Here is a 16,528-nt window from a genome sequence, read left to right on the forward strand (position 1 = left end):
CAGTACTCCTTGCTTGTCAGAAGAGGCGACTAAATGGGGATGAGACTGCAGAAACCGAGGCCCTCTGTCACAGCAGGTGTGGCACGGTATCCCTTCCTGCTCAAAGGATGGTGAGTTGGTGACGTCTCCATAGGAGTAAAATATTCTCCTGATCCAGACAGATATGAATAGTTCCATTTTCTACACCCTATTATTATCTTCCACGTAGTTCCATTTCTCCTGATCACGACAACTCTACATAGTTCATTGACTGCCACCAATCATCCTCCCGTATTTCTATGTCCCTGATCAAGATAAATATCCATAGTTCATTGTCTTCCATGAAAATCATATTCCACGTAGTTAAACGTCTCCTGATCGAGAAAAATATCAACACCTCATTGTCTTCCACCAATCATCCTCCACGTACTTCCACATCTCCTGATCCAGACAAGTCTCAATAGTTCATTGTCTTCAAACAATCATCTTTTGCATAGTCCCATATCTCCTGATCCAGAAAAATCTCCATCGCTCATTGTCTTCCACCGATCATCTTCCATGTACTTTCACGTCTCCTGATCCAGACAAATATCCAAAGTTCATTCTCTTCCACTAATCATCGTCCACATAATTCCATATCTCCTGATCAGGAGAGGTCTCTACCTGTCATTGTCTTCCACCATTCTTCTCAACGAAGTTCCATGTTTCCTGATCCAGACAAATATCCATAGTTCATTGTTTTCCACCAAATCATCTTCCACGTAGTTCAACGTCTCCTGATCCAGACAAATATTCATAGTTCAATGTCTACCAGCAATCATCTTCCATGTAGTGGTATATCTCCTGACCCAGACAAGTCTCCATAGTTTATTGTTTACCACCAATCATCCTTCAACTAGTTCCATGTCCTCTTATTTAGTCTAATATCCATAGTTCATTTTCTTCCACCAATCATCCTCCATGTAGTTCCACGTCTCCTCATCCAGACAAATATCCATAGTTTATTGTCTACCACCAATCATCTTCCACGTAGTGCCATGTCTCCTGACTGAGAAAAGTATCCATAGTTCATTGTCTTCCACCAATTATTCTCCATGTAGTTTCACGTCTCTTAATCCAGACAAATATGAATAGTTCATTGTCTTCCACCAATTATCCTCCAAGTAGTTCCATGTTTTTTTTTATCTAGTCAAATATATATAGTTCACCGTCTACCCCAATCATCTTCCACCTAGTTCCACTTCTCCTGATCCAGACAAATATCCATAGTTCATTGTTTACCACCAATCATCTTCCACGTAGTTCCCTTATCTCCTGATCCAGACAAGTGTCCATAGTTCCTTGTCTTCCACCAATTGTCCTCCAAGTAGTTCAATGTCTTCTTATCTAGTCAAATATCTATAGTTCACTGCCTACCCCAATCATCTTCCACGTAGTTCCACGTCTCCTGATCGAGAAACGTAGCCATAGTTCATTGTGTACCACTGATCATCCTCAATGTAGTTCAATGTCGTCTTATTTATATCTTATGGATATTTAGTCAAATATCCATAGGTCATAGTCTGTTACCAATCATCTTCAACGTGCTACCACGTCTCCTGATCCAGAAAAATATCCATAGTTCAATGTCTACCACGATCATATTCCACGTAGTTTCACCTCTCCTGATCAAGAGAAATATCCGTAGTTCATTGTCTTCCACCGATCATCCTGAACGTAGTTCCATGTCTCCTGATCCAGAGAAATCTCCAGAGTGCATTGTCTTTCACCAATCATCCTCCATGTAGTACCACGTCTCATGATTTGAAGAAATATCCATAATTCATTGTTTACCACCAATCATATTCCACGTAGTTCTACGTCTCCAGAAACAGACAAACTTCCATTCTTTATTGTCAACCACCAATCATCTTCCTGTTGTTCCAAGTCTCCTGATCCAAACAAATATCCATAGCTCATTGTTTACGACCAATCATCATTCAAATAGTTCCATGTCTTCTTAGTTAGTCTAATATCCATAGTTCATTGTCTTCCACCGATTATTCTCCATGTAGTTCCACGTCTCCTAATCCAGACAAATACGAATAGATCATTGTCTTCGACCAATTACCCTCCAAGTAGTTCCATGTCTTCTTCTCTAGTCAAAAATTTTGAGTTCAATGTCTACCCTAATAATCTTCCACGTCTCCTGATCCACACAAATATCCATAGTTTATTGTTTACCACCGATCATCCTCAAAGTAGTTCGATACTGTATCATTTAGTAAAATATCCAAAGGTCATTGTCTACCACCAGTCATCTTCCTGTTCCACGTTTCCTGATCCAGAAAAATACCCATAGTTCATTGTCTACCACCAATAATATTCCACGTAGCTTCACCTCTCTTTATCAAGAAAAATGTCAATAGTTCATTGTCTACCACCAATCATCCCAAACGTAGAACCACTTCTCATGATCCAGGCTAATATCCATAGTTCATTGTTTACCACCAATCATATTCCACGTAGTTCCGTGTTTCCAAATTCAGACAAACTTCCATAGTTTATTGTCTACCACCAATCTGCTCATCCAGACAAATATCCATAGTTCATTGTTTACCACCAACCATCTTCCATGTAGTTCCTTATCTCCTGACCCAGTCTCTATAGTTTATTGTCTTCCACCAATCATTCTCCATGTAGTTTAATGTCTCCTAATCCAGACAATTATGAATAGTTCATTGTTTTCCACCGATTCCATGCCTTCTTATCTAGTCAAATATCTATAGTTCACCGTCTACCCCAATCATCTTCCACGTAATTCCACGTCTCCTGATCCAGACAAAGATGAATAGTTCATTGTCATCCACCAATTATCCTCCAAGTAATTCCATGTATTATCTTGTCAAATATCTAAAGTAAACTGTCTATCCCATCATCTTCCACGTAATTCCACGTCTCCTGCTCCAGACAAATATCCATAGTTCATTGTTTTCAACGAAACATCCCCTACGTAGTTCCATGTCTCCTGATTCAGACAAATATCCATAGTTCATTCTCTACCACCAATCATCATCCTTCAAATAGTTCCATGTCTTCTTATTTAGTCTAATATCCATAGTTCATTTCTTCCTCCAATCATTCTCAACGTATTTCCATGTCTCCTGATCCAGGCAAGTCTTCATAGTTCATTGTCTTCCACTAATTATTCTCCATGTAGTTCAACGTCTCCTGATCCAGACAAATATGACTAGATCATTGTCTTTGACCAATTATCCTCCAAGTAGTTCCATGTCTTTTTATCTGGTCAAAAATCTTTCGTTCATTGTCTACCCCAATCATCTTCCACGTAGTTCCACGTTTCGGGATCCACACAAATATCCATAGTTCATTGTCTTCCACCAATTATCCTCCAAGTAGTTCCATGTCTTCTTATCTAGTCAAATATCTATAGTTTACTGTCTACCCAATCATCTTCCATGTAGTTTAACATCTCCTGATCCAGATAAATATCCATAGTTCAATGTCTTCCATCGATCATCTTCAACGTAGTTTTATATCTCCTGATCCAGAGAAGTCTCCAGAGTTCATTGTTCTCCACCAATCATATTCCACGTAGTTCCACGTCTCCAGAACAAGACAAACTTCCATAGTTTATTGTCTACCACCAATCATCTTCCTGTTGTTCCACGTCTCCTGATCAAGACAAATATCCAAAGTTCATAGTCTTCAATGGAACATCCTCCACGTAGTTCCATGTCTCCTGATTCAGACAAATATCCATATTTCATTGTCTTCCACCAATTATTCTCCACGTAGTTCCATGTCCCCTGATCCAGACAAATTTTCAACTTTTCTGGCTCAATAGTTCTTGAGATTTTTACGTGGCCTCACCTTATCCCCAGGGTTGATGATTTTTGTGAACTTGAATATACATTATGTCAGGAAGCTTTCTTGTAAATTCAAACTTTTGTGGCCCGGTGGTTCTTTGTTAAATTTCCAAATGACCCCATTATTTTGCCTTTTTGTGGTTATCTCCAATTTAACCCTTCATTTCAACAAACTTCAATTTCCTTCACCCAAGGATGATTTGTGCCAAGTTTGGTTAAAATTGGCCTAGTGTTTTTTTGTTTTTTTTAAAAAGATTAAAGGATGCCTCCAAAGTTTTACTAATTCTTGATTATCTCCACTTAAAAAAGGACGCGGAAGGTAATCTGCACCAACTTGAATCCTCCTTACCCAAGCATGCTTTGTGGTAAGTTTGGCTGAAATTAGCCCCATGGTTCTGGAGAAGTGGAAAATGTGAATGTGAAAAGTTTACAGACGGACGGACGGGCACAAAAAAAAGACGACCACTATCACCAGAAAAGCTCACTCAGAATGAAAATACACTCAGCTCAGGTGAGGTAAAATCTACAAATGAAATCAGTTAAATAATGCATACCCTAGATGCCGTCTTCATCTTGAATTCGTTAGATCTGTTGAATACAAGGAGTGGCGTGACGGAATATCGTTCTAATGCTGTGAAGATTATCAATACAAATATGGTACTGTTCGATTGCTGCGAAAACTTTTTGGTGATAAATACAAAATGAAATGCACTCCAATTCTCAATCAGTGTCGCTCTCCCAACTTCAAAACAGTGAAAGAAAGATTGTCGCGGGTTTACAAATCACGTGATCCACTGAGTAGTTTTTACCAACATTTAAAGACGGATCCATAATTTTTCAAAGTGGAGTTTTAACTCTTTCTTCTGCCCAGAAAGGGCCCTTCTAAATCCTCTAAGAGAGAGAGAGAGAAAGATATATATATATAGAGAGAGAGAGAAAGAGAGAGAGAGACGGACGCGTAAGCGTGAAAAATCCTAATATGCATGTACAAATGACATTGCAATAAATGAACGATATTTTTTAATTCAAACGAGTCTAAGAGCAGTATTTGAATACTTGCGTGCATTAACTATGTTATTGATATCATGTACAGTGAATAAAACTTGATTATTAGGAAGCCACTTGGACTTCCACATAAATTATTTATATCCATTAATGGGCTCTGTAATCGAAAATAACAACTTTTTTTCAAAAACAAAAATCACATACAGTGTACTATGCATTGATATAAGAATACCTTTAATTATAATTCAATTAATGACATCTTTAGCTTTTTTGGTTTGATTACATCATATTGTATCATTTGATATAAATCAACAATTGAAAAAGGAATTGTTAAATTATTCCACCCAGTAAGAATAAAAGTATCATTATTTCAACGAGAGAGCAAAAATGCAATTAATTTACTACGTTAATAACCATATTAAGATGTAATCATTGGAAATAGGGGGGGGGGGGGGTAATTAAAGAAAGCAATAAGCGACTCGTGCACAATAGTTTTGAATTAGAAAACATGTACACATTCAGAGAATGTCTCTGAACTCTAGTGATGTTCTGTTGAAAAGAAATGTGCAGTAATATTTTCAACAAACAGAATGTACAATGTATCATTCATGTAACTGGCCATAAATAAGCTGGAGTTTGTTCTTCTTGTCTAATAAAAAGACGGGTGTTGAGGGAAAAACATTATTTTTCATAATATCAAAATTTGTTGCTTGGTACAAGTAAAATTGAGTTTTCGCCTTCAGTAATTTAAATCAAGATGGCAGTAATTCTGGAGTAATTACAGATAGATAAATGTTAATTATGTATTCAGTATTCAGCAATCCTAACATATGCTTCAAAGTTCAATACGGCTGATTCAAGAAACGAACAGCCAGGTATATTCTATTTATTCAATAACTATCAAAACTTAGATCGATCGATAGATAGATAAAATAAATGTTCTACTCGCTGTTGGATACTTCATTTGCATAAGTTTTGTATAATGCTCTGTTCATTAATTAGTTTTCTATCAATTATATTTCTCATTATTTATTCATTGGAATAGAATAATTCCACGTCCATGTCGAACGCAGAGTGAACACTGAACGAAAGCAGAGCGAACGCTGAACAATCGCCTGTCGCGAACGCAGAACGAATGCTGAACGAACGGTGGGTGAAAGGTGCATGAACACTGAAAGCAACTTGGTGAAGACTGAGCGAGAATTTAACGGAGAGAATGTTGAGCAAACGATGAATAAGAAAAATAATTCATGCATAAATTCAAGAAGTTGTTTAGTATCTTTAACGACAATTTTTCATAACTGATCGCATCCAAGGATGTACTCTACATCGTCATAATGGTTTACTTCCTTTTAAAACATGGATGAAAATATAAATATCAGCAATACTTTTCTCTTCATTTAAAATATTATCCCCAAACAGAGTAACTCAGAAGGTTAGCGCGTTGACTGCTCAACCGTAGATCGCGTGTTCGAGTCCAGCAGGGGTGTTTAATTTTTTTTTCCAGATTGCTTTGAACTAACACTGCATTTTTTGACTAAATAAATTAGAAAGTTTTAAATTTCAAAATATTGTTGTACATATCTTCCACTTTTCCTCCATATCAAATTTCTCTGATGTACATGTAGCATACCTCCTTATAAATCGTATTGACCTTTGTAATTTTCTCATCTGTAGCTTTGACATTTGTTACTTTCACATCAATTGCAGTCAACTACAATAATGCCCCAGTGTGGGGTAAACCATGAACTTGTATGAAAGCTTGATAATTAGCTAAAATTGACAGTAATAACGTCTTATAACTGGTATGGTAAAGAAGGAAAGGAGCGAATTTACATGTATTGATCAAAACCTACTTTGAGTTAAGGTTCATGGTATGCAAATAGCTATCATTAAGTTCGAAACTGGTTTGATGGTTTAATGGCTTGGCACTAAATGAAAAGTTTCGGTTTATCCAAAAAAAAAAAAAACCCATCAAAATTACATGTACCTAATATACCAAGGGCGTAGCTAGGATTATTTCAATGTATAGGCCCGGAAGATAAAGGTTTGACCAAAGCGCGAAGCGCTGAAGGGGGCGGGGGTAGGTGTGGGAGGGGATTGTCCCCTTCAGCTGGGGGGGGGGGGCATCCTCGAGAAATTTTTGAAGCATTGGGATTCATTTGTACTACTCTGAGCATCAAAATAACTGCAACAGACTAAAGTCTGTACCTAACCTCAAGACATTAAACTGAAAATACACTCAAGTCTGCACCTAACCTCAAGAAAATAAACTGAAAATACCCTCAAGTCTGTCACCTAACCTCAAAACAATATACTGAAAATACACTCAAGTCTGTACCTAACCACAAGAAAATAAACTGAAAATACATTCAAGTCTGCACCTAACCTCAAGACAATAAACTGAAAATACACTCAAGTCTGTCACCTAATCTCAAGAAAATAAACTGAAAATACATTCAAGTCTGCACCTAACCTCAAGACAATAAACTGAAAATACACTCAAGTCTGTACCTAACCTCAAGAAAATAAAGTGAAAATACACTCAAGTCTGTACCAAACCTCAAGACAATAAACTGAAAATACACTCAAGTCTGTACCTAACCTCAAGAAAATTAAGTGAAAATACACTCAAGTCTGTACCTAACCACAAGTCAAATTTCGGAATCTTAACTTTTGAAATAATTTTCATAAACAGGTAACATTTTCAGTATATGTTTGCATTTATTTTTTTTATTTTTTTTTTGCATACGTTTATTCTTTAAACATCTTTTCACAAAAAGCGAAAGCTTAGTCAGGCAAAAAAAACAGGACTAAGTCATAAAACCAGACTAAGTTGCGTTTTATGCAAAGTTAGCGTTCAATAAATTCTCAGGATATTGAACGCTAACATTCTCTAGATTTTACGCAGATTTTATAATACACTATTTATTAGCTATATGATAATTGTCTTTACTGTTCATTAGTTCACTATATCTAATAGTATTTCGACAATCAGTTATAAGTGTTTTGGCAAGAATCTACACCTTTCATGAAGAAAGACCTGTGAATCTCACTTCTAAATGTTGAGCGTTTGGTGAATGAGCAATCATTTCCTATGTTACAAGTTTGTCTTAGGTTTGATGCGGCCATGAAATGAGCAGGGCTCGAACTCATGACCTTCCAGCTACGAAGCGAACACTCTCCCACTGAGCTACAGTGGCCGGTCACGGTGAAGGAATCGTGGGCCGGGGTTCTTTGCCGTGCCAACATATATCGCGACATGGCATCTCCACTTACCAGGTCGTATCTACAGCGACATGGGATCATACCTACCGTGACAGGGAACCTCCGTTTATAAGATCATATCTACCGCGACAGGAAACCTCCATTTATCAGGTTGTATCTACCGCGACGGGAAACCTCCATTTATCAGGTGGTATCTACCGCGACAGGAAACCTCCATTTATCAGGTGGTATCTACCGCGACAGGAAACCTCCATTTATCAGGTGGTATCTACCGCGACAGGAAACCTCCATTTATCAGGTGGTATCTACCGCGACAGGAAACCTCCATTTATCAGGTGGTATCTACCGCGACAGGAAACCTCCATTTATCAGGTGGTATCTACCGCGACAGGAAACCTCCATTTATCAGGTCGTATCTACCGCGACAGGAAACCTCCATTTATCAGATCATACCTACCGCGACAGGAAACCTCCATTTATCAGGTCCTATCTACCGCGACAGGAAACATCCATTTATCAGGTCATATCTACCGCGACAGGAAACATCCATTTATCAGGTCATATCTACCGCGACAGGAGACCTCCATTTATCAGGTCGTATCTACCGCGATGGGACCTCCGTCTATTTAGCATATTTTGTATTTACTAGTGACCCTCTGGCTGTTTGTTTGAACGAATAAAATTTCAACTAAAACGGATTTTAGCTTGGGACTCATTATTATAATCAAAGGGGGCATAATAAATGCACTTGAATGCTGTTTATTAGAATTAGAAAATGCAGACAAGTTGTTTTCTAAAAAATAACGCAAACGAGTTTTTATTGTGTCCCATTGAGTTACCTCTCTTTGCCACTGTCCTTCATCAATTTTTAGTTAACTCACACCATTTACAAAACATGGATAAACAGTGTGAATAATAACAAAAAACGGCGAACTCAAAAATAAAGAAGAAAATAAAAGAATGAATAAACAATTTCAAGATGCTACATCTCCTTTCAAATGTAATTTAAATAATTAATCATTAAAAAGTTTTATAGCATAAATTTTATGCTATTTAGATTGAAAATCTAAATTCATTTATGGCATTGATTAATTATTCTAATCGTTGATATTTAATGATTTAACTTAGATTTTGTATAGGGTGACATTCTTATTTTTAAAATGGATAAGCAGAGTGAATAATAACAAAAAACGACGATCTAAAAATGAAAAAAACAAAAAACAAAAAAACACCCCAAAACAAATGAATAGGCAATTTGAAGACGCTACATGAAATGAAAAAGGGAAAGGGGGTTATCATCAATTGATTTCATGATATCGTCAAATTGATAGTAGAATACACATGTATATATGAAGGGAATAGTAAAAGTACCAAGTCCATATACCGGGCATCAACAGAGACATACCATAAGTTTTTTTGAGCTGTACAACTATCTTTAGATGGTGGTTTAATATTTATAGCCACTGCCTTATGCTGCCCCTACGGTGGGCGTTCCTGTATAAGATAAGATAAGTTTATTTCAAGTTTGGGCTCAGAGGGCATAACAGCAAGACAGCTTATAAAGAAGGAAATTTCAAAAACGTTTACAACATTAACTACAGGTTACAGAAACTGCAAACTACATGTGGATGTAGCATGTGGGGGAAACGAGTACATACATATATGAATTGCATATCAGGTGTATACACCTGTAAATATACAATATCAGTATTATACCAACATGTGAATAATAAACTATAATGATTTTTTTGCAGTTTTAAAGCATCACTTCTTTTTCTGAAAGTTTGCACTAAATATTCACTCAATTTGACAATTACAGGTTTGTCTTCATTAATCATCAACCAGAGTAAACTTGTCCTTTATCATTATTATTATTATTATGGCAGAGCATCAGATAAATTACAAATCTTAAGCATATACATTGTAAAATACATTAATAATGTCAATTAGGGATCACGAATTTTTGGCACATTGCTATCTTATGTACACTGTACACATTAGCACTCCAGATATGATCACAGCTATAGCCATCAAATTATCCTTATTTGTTAAATAGATAAAAAAAATTGTTGAGCTTGTATATATCATGAAAAAACATATTTCTCTCTTCAACATAGAATGGACAACCAGTGAGGAAATGAAATTCATCTTCTACACAATTTAGGTTACATAATTCACATATTCTTTTGTTTCTTTCTAAAGAAATAGTTTGACCAGTATTGCTTTTTATAAATTCATATCTTCCTCTTTCAATTCGAAGGTCATGTGCACTAATTCAAAATCTACATAGAGTTTTTGTTAATTCTATGGATTCTAGAAATATATAATTTTCCATATCAAAGTTTTCTTTATACGAAAAATATGTTGTGAGTTTTCCTGATTTCTGACCCTCTTCACGTCTTTTTGACCAGTAAAGTAAAACTTGTTTCCGTACCCGATTCACCGATTCTTCATTTGTTATTTGAAAAATGAAAATTTGAGATTTTTCCAACTGGGTACCAAAATGCAAATTTTTTCTAAAAATAAATGTTTTTGTACCAACAATTTATATTATATGAATTCAGATTGATATTCTCTGTATAAGCACTGTATAACAGGGATGATTCTGTGCAATTCTCAAGTCTATGTCAATATAATAAATACTTTGGATTATAGAGCAGAACATAGGATATCTACTCAATTCAGAAATTATTGCAATATTAGTAGTTCTTTTACCACCACCCAGTCGATGTTTACAAAACTTAATATTCAGGTTTTCTACTTCTCAATTTTTAAAGATATCGTATAAATCGCTATCTTTTTCCAACATGTCTACCGAAAGTATTCCCCATATCTCACAGCCATACAAGGCATACCATATGGTCAAAAAGATGTAAAAATGTTTTAATTGGTGGATCTATAGATTTGATGTCTTTATAAAGTTTGAATGAGGTCTTAAGAGCTTTATTGTATAGATCAGATTTTGGTTTTTTAAATGAACCACAGGAGGATAATATTACTCCTGGATATTTACATTTGTTAACAAATTCAATACATGTGTTACCAAACACGAAGTTTTCTTTAATTAGGTGCCAGCTTTTATTAAAAATGACTACATGTACGTTTGTCTTATTGGTATTAATTTCTAAGCACCAATCGTTGCAATATTTTTCAAGCAAGTTTAGTTTGTTTTGTAGTCCATTCTGGTTTTCTGAAAGCAGTGCAAGATCATCCGCATATAGAAGAGAGGTGATTTTCTTTCCAGAAAGATTGACAGAGCCTGAGGTTTCTTCGTCCAGTAATTTAGACAAATCGTTCAAAAATATTTGGGCTTAAGACATCACCTTGTCGAACTCCTATCTCTGGTGTAGATGGAAGGGTTAACTTGTTCCCTACTTTTATGAAAATATTGTTGTGCTTATACATACTACATAATATGTTGTAGAATAAACCATTGATATTTAATTGTAGGAGTTTTAGTTTAATGCCTTCATGAATAACGGTATCAAATGCCTTGTGAAAGTCTACAAAACATGCATAGTGTCGTTTATTGCTAGTGTTAATGTATTTGTCAATTAAACTTAATTTGTCAATAGAACAAATAAATGGTCTGATGTTCTAGATTTTTTTTGAAAATCCTATTTGACTATCGTGTATGATTTTGTTTTCAGTTAAGAATGTATCAAGCCTGCCATTTAAAATGATATTAAAAAGTTTTGCTATGCTGTTAGTTATAGTTATTCCTCTAGTTTTTTGGGTTTTTTTTTGGGGGGGGGTGCTCTTTGAATTATCCGATTTAAAGATGGGTGTTGTATAACCTTCTAACCATTTTTCTGGATAGATTCCTGATGTTAAGACAATATTGAATAGTTTTGAGATACAAGGATTTATATATATTTGAGCTGCTTTTATCATTTCATTTGAGATGTTGTCTAAACCAGGACTTTTACCCGACTTTAAAGTAGATTTGTTCTTTTGAATTTCAGATAAAGATATCTTGAAATCCAACTTGCTAAAAGACTTACAGGTCTGGCTGGTTTATTTTTTTTTTAATTTTTCGGTTTCTATAGTCTTAACTTTGTCCTTGTACTGATCTGGTAATTTAGACAGAGAAGTAAAATAGTCAAACCATGTATCCCCATCAATACACTTCTCTAATTCATCTTTTCCCCCATCATTTTCAAGAAGAGATTTGACTACCTTCCAATATTCTTTAGGATTAGTTTCATTCTTTGATCTAGTTTATCTAGAATATCCTGCCTGAATTCTCGCTTTTTACGTTTCCGTAGCTTGTAATATTCCTTATTTAATTTGAAAAAGGAACCTCGTAAGTAAGTGTTTTTTGGGAAATCTTGAAAGTAATGTTGCTTTCTCGAATAAGTATTTTCTCTTTTTTGTGAGATCGGAATCAAACCATTTTTTATTGGTTGTGTTTCATGTTGTGTTTTTCTCTGGAAAGGTAATTTAGCTACTTTATTGAAGATTTTGTGAATGTCATCGGTGTCCTTGTTTATACTTGTTCGTTATACTCTATAGGTGTGTTTAAATAAAGCTTTATATCATTATAGACGGTTGGATGCATTAATTTTGTTTGGAAGTTTCCTACAGATAAACTATCCCAATTGTATCGTTTGGGAATCTCCTGCATATTGTCACATGTACACTCCCTTTCAAATGATGATAAAAGTTTCATTGAGATTTTACAATGGCAGTCAGATAAAGGTAAAAAATCAGATACATGTACATACAAGACATCTTCTAACAACTGTTCAGATAAAATAAAGTAGTCTACCACACTGGAACCAGCATATCACCAAATGTTCTACCGTTGGCTATTCTAAGCTTGTTTGCAATACATAATTCTAATCATTATTTTCCTCTACTATCTAAAGTCTTATCTCTATTGTGTCTTTCCCCAACTGCTACATTGTCTATACACGGGGACCCTAGTGGCATAATTTTGCAGCCAAACAATCATGAAAATGGAGTTGTTTTATCATAAAAATTATATGTGTGCATGATTGTAAACAGTTCTTGAAAAGCTTTTCAACAATATTTTTGCTATAAACGCGAAGATAATCCCCAAATAATGGTATGTTATTTTACTCGATTCATAAATATGCCGCATAGGATAACGGCTTTGTAATCAATAGTCGGCGCCTTTGAAGTTGCGGCTTATCTGTCCGCTAGACGGCGTGTCCACTGAATGTCCCAGTGTATTTTCACGGCATCACACGGAGTATACAATTTTATTAATGGATAGTATGTACAGTACATTTTTTCTTGCAAAATACTATTACAATGTTGATTATTTAAAGTATAAAGATCTATTTTCTATAAGCAATTGTGAATTGTTTGAATGGGACGATTTTCTTGTTTCAACTTTCTTTTTTAATTTTCAAATCAATTGTAATTTGTAGAGTAATTCATATTGATATTGATTGCCGTTGGTCTTTATACGATAGTTATGAATTGTTTGTTGGTTTGTTTATTTGATTGAGGGTGTCACGAACGATGTTTGAACAAATGCTCCAACTTGAGTCTACACGGCATAATTTATAAACAATTATCCCTTCACCTCGTGAATTTCGGGGAAGTTTGTCGTACTGTGACACGGGGCCTCAGTGTTTGAGGAATCATCCGAAGGACCTATTCTAACACGGATCTCCACAGGACCCTATACTCTGATCGAGTCTACTTTAGATAGCTTTTTGATAACTCCAACATTCTATTAATTTGATAATTAGGGACTGAGATTTGAATTCCAAGACTTCAGACAATTATTGAATAACACGACATATGAAAATATGTTAAACATATAAAAAAAATTCCAGATACATGTATAATTGTTTGAGAACTTGATCATTTAATTTTAAGATTACATGACTGTGAACTATTTAAAAATAAGAATAAGTAATGATTTAGAATTTAAGATTATGTATGATAGAAAATTATTGAACAAAATGAGAACTATTTGAACATATGAGAACTACATGTATTTGCCAATCTATCAACATGAGAAATATTTTAATGATTAAAATAGAAGGAAATTATTTGAATATATGAGAATTTTTGAGAGTTTGATAAATCTTTATTGAGATAACATGACTGAAATGTCATATGATTGAGAAGTTGACATTACATGTATATTTTAGGGGTACCTGTAAAGTGCGAAACGAAACGAAATCTACCGAAACGAAACAGATTGTATAACCGAAGTCTTTTAATTATAATAATTAAAAATGGTATCTTGGCCCCCTGTGAAAGTTACCACATATAAATAAAAATCGTTTCGTTTCGGTAGATTTCGTTTCGTTTCGATTTCGTTTCGCACTTTACAGGTACCCTATATTATTAGATAAGTTGAAAAAAAATATACAGGAACAAACACAACGAACATATTCTGACGGAGTCAAGATATCTTCTAAAAACTCGAGAGTTCCATGAATGATTTTTCAAGGTGAAAGATTTTTTGATTGAAAATTGTAATACTTCAGCAATATTAGAATATACGAGAATGTTTAATTTTATTGTATGACATTAATCAAAATTTGAGAACTATTTCAAGCATGTGAGGTGTATTTGAGATATCGTTTGAGAACTTCACAAATCTATTATACACTGTAATTCATTTTTGGAATAACATGACAGAGAGCGAGAACAAGCTGGAGATAAAAAATGCATGTAAGAATTTTTTGAACACATGAAAAACGACCCATTTGAAATATCTGTTGATCATCGAAGACATTCTCAAAGTTCTGAAATATTCCCTATAAGCTCAACAGAAAAACAGTGCATGAATATGAGTTTCATGTTCCTATATTCTCTTAAGAAAACAAATGTGCTGATTTACAAGGCATGATCAATTAATTCAGTTTTTGAAACTGCATTTTTAAACTATATGTGCATGTTTCTTCTTTTGGATTGAGTACACTATCTATGAATTCTTTTATCCTGTTTTATCATTATTGAATTATCATTACAAATGAATAACATCAATGATTCCTCATTCAGGCAATTATTATCTCTGTACTGTCTTTATTCTAGGTCACCTACATGTTTGTCAATACAGTGTTCTACGAGTGGGGAGTCAAACGGATTGCGGGACCTAATTAAGCTATACTGTCTTGAGTTTTAAAAGCTCTTCGCAACCCACGCCACCATCTTTTAGTACTATCAGTACTTTGATATCTTGCAAGAGCGGTAACTCTAATTTAGCTGCTCAGATCATGGGGGGTTACTGGAATCTGGAATCTGTGCAATACCCCCCAAAAAGCGCTATACCCAGAAAAAGTACACTATACCCAATACTGCGATAATATACACAGGATATCCTCTTAGATGGGTTGAGAAATGGTTATCTGGAAAAAATGGTACACTGAATTGGTACCGTTACCGTTATACAGCCAATTCATAGAAAAATCCAATACATCTGGCGCCATTTGCCGGCGCCATTGCTTGTGACGTATTATAAGGTATACCACGCCCGATCAAATTAAAGACGATGATGTAGTTTAAATGATGGTGGGTTTTTCTAAGTTTATAAATTCAAATATATGTATATTTTTTTTATTTTTTAATATAAGTTGATGCCCCATCACCTGTCATTTTGTCACCAAAATGAATTCAATGCATTTAAAAAAAAAATTTTTTAAATTAAATATCATGAATTTAACACCAGTATTTAATTATTTCAAACACTTTTTAATCTCAAAGGCAGGCATGAGTATGTAATTTAAGTGATTAAATAATTTTCTTGCAAGACAAATACACACAAATACACACACATACACACTAATATAAATAAAGAAGTTAGCCATAAGGAAAACATGAATTTGAAATTTATTTAAACATTCATAGTTTCCATATGTTCCCAGCTCTAGCCACGTGGAGGCCTCCTTTCTGTAGAGCCATAATTTCTTTTTTTTTGAAATGAAAAATTTAAAGCCAAAGGACCAAAATCATGAAGAACACAACATACAAAAATTTAAAACACATAAAACATCTGTAAATTTACATTTATAATTTATTTTTTGCTTATGTTAAATAAAAAATATTGAAACCAAAGGAAACCAAACTATCAAAAATATAAGAGACAAAAATTTAAAACATCTTTAGTTTTACATTTACAAACAAGAATTTCATTGGCATGTCATTTTCTGCTCATGTTAGATAAAAATATCAAACCAAAGGACCAAAACTATAAATACGAGAGACAAAAATTAAAAATACACGAAACATCTTTAGTTTGTTTTTTAAATGAAGCAATGAAATATTTTAGGACCTTGACCATAAAAAGAACAGATCAAAGATGAAAAGAGATAGGAATATAAACACTTAATACCATAAAAAATATTTCAATAGTACATAATTATATATATATTTTTTTAAATAAAACAATCCGTTTCATATAAAAATCATTAAGATTATATATTTCATTACGATATCCTTGTTTCGGAAAAAGAGGA

This window comes from Ostrea edulis, chromosome 1 (genome assembly GCF_947568905.1).
Source record: "Ostrea edulis chromosome 1, xbOstEdul1.1, whole genome shotgun sequence".
NCBI classification, from domain to species: domain Eukaryota; kingdom Metazoa; phylum Mollusca; class Bivalvia; order Ostreida; family Ostreidae; genus Ostrea; species Ostrea edulis.